Below are 1,982 nucleotides of genomic sequence, written 5' to 3'. Positions count from 1 at the left end.
CCCAAAAAAAAAAAGAAAAAAAGAAAAAAGCTCCACTACAGAGCCCCCAAATAGCAATGGGGACGTCCTCGCCGTGCGCTCCGGGGGATGCGGGTGGGAGCCTTCCAAGTACATTGGCAAAACCATTGGTGGGACTCCCATCTTCCAAGCCAACCACCCCTCCCCTCTAAAAAATGGGTTTCAGCCCCCCCCAAAAATGGACGTCGGACCCAAGGATGGGTTTTGCCCCCAACTTGGGGCCGTCATCGAGAGGTCCCGGAGGATGGATGCGCGGGGTCGGGGGCTCCGCTGGCTCCTTACCGCTTCGGATGCACCGAGCTGCTCTCGCCCTTGCCCAACGCCTTGGTTCCTTCTCTCTGGGCTCAAAAACTCCGAAATGAGTGGGGGGGGGGGAAAAGCTCCTACCTCCAACATGGGGGCTCCGCTGGGTCCTAAAGCGACACCTGATCCTTCCCTTCCTCCTCCTCCTCGCCCGGAGACGTGCTGCCTGCTGGGGAGGAAATAGGAATAAGAATGAAAAAAAATCAATGGGTGCACGCTGGGCTGCAAGAAACTTTTGGTATTTGTGTGGTTTTTTGGGGGGGAGGTGGGGGGAGGGTTATTTTTTATTTTAATCCATTTGGCTTCTGACCCGTTGGCAGAAGTGAGGTGGGAGGAAGGCTTTGCTGTGGCACCCTGCATCGCTTTGGGGCACGGGAGGGATCATTTCTTGATGGAGGATGGGAAAGCGGGGTGACCCGAGCAACACCCCCTCCCCCTGCCCCTGAATTTGTTCTTTTTTTTGTGCAAAATGGGGCAAGTTTTTAAGTTTTAGAGCAAGCTCCCCCCTCCTCAGGGACATGAATGGGTGCAGCATCTCCCATTGCTGGGTGGTTACCCATTACCCTGGGGGTGAAACTTCCCCCCCCCACCCCCCTCCATTCCCCCTTTGCCAGCGTGGGATGCTCCCATTGCTGGAGGGTGATGGGAACGCCAAAGAATGCACACGCTGTGCTCACCCCCCACCCCACCACCACATCAGCCTCAGTGCTCTGGGTGAAAGACTGAAGGTTTCAAGCAGGCTTCAAAGCAATGGAGTGGCTTGGAGCTCAGACATTGGGGATCAGTGTCATTTCTTGCTGGGGAAGGGGATACCCGTGAGCTATTCCTCCTTCGTGAGCACTGCTGCAGCAAGGACTGCTCTACAAATGAGCAGAAAATCCAGTTTCAGACCACAAAAAAGCAACTGGGGTGTGTAGGGTGCTCCCCAAGCCTGTTTTCCCAATCCTCACACCTGGAGGGTGGCTAAACCCGAGGTTCTGAGCGTGTCTCCCACTTAACCCCAAATCCAGGTAGGGGGGGCAAAGCACGGCACCAATGGGGATTTGGGAATGTGGGTGCACCCCCAGAAGCTCCGTGGCGGTGCCGAGCAGAAGGGATGGCTTCAAACCCCAAGGTCCAATGGCCCAACTGGTGCCACCGGGGTCAGCAATGCTGGGGGGGCACGGATGGGTTCTTTGGGGGTTTCAGTGGGGCAGCAGCGTGTTCGTTTCCCCCTCCTTTTGCTTCTCAAGCCACCAGGCGCTTTCACTTGGCAAGGGCCGAGGCAAACTCTCCCCCCCCCGCCCTTCGCTCAGGAAGCCTGCTTTAATAGCTCAAGCCCTGGCTAGGATTTCAGGAAACCTCTTACCTCTGCTTGTGCCTCATTTCCTGACCTAATCCCTAGCTCCAGGAGGGCAGAGAGGCACCGCTCGTGCTCGAGGGGGCTCAGACCTCACCATGTCCCATACGCTCAGAGGCAGCCAAGCCCCCCGGCCCCGCTGCCCCTTCCCCTTCCCCACCTGCAGAGATTGGCATTCCCAATGCCAGACACGGCACCTCCAGCTCCAGGCTTCTCCTCCCACCCTCCACGCGCCCGTGCTGGAGGCAGACATGCTGCACGATGAGCGCTTTTGCACGGAGAGACATTTTGGCAAGGACACCTGCTTTTTTTTTTTTTTTTT

The sequence above is a fragment of the Numida meleagris genome, unplaced genomic scaffold, assembly GCF_002078875.1.
Source record: "Numida meleagris isolate 19003 breed g44 Domestic line unplaced genomic scaffold, NumMel1.0 unplaced_Scaffold950, whole genome shotgun sequence".
Classification (NCBI taxonomy): Eukaryota; Metazoa; Chordata; class Aves; order Galliformes; family Numididae; genus Numida; species Numida meleagris.
The sequence above is the reverse complement of the archived record's forward strand: the minus strand, read 5'-3'. Positions refer to the sequence as shown.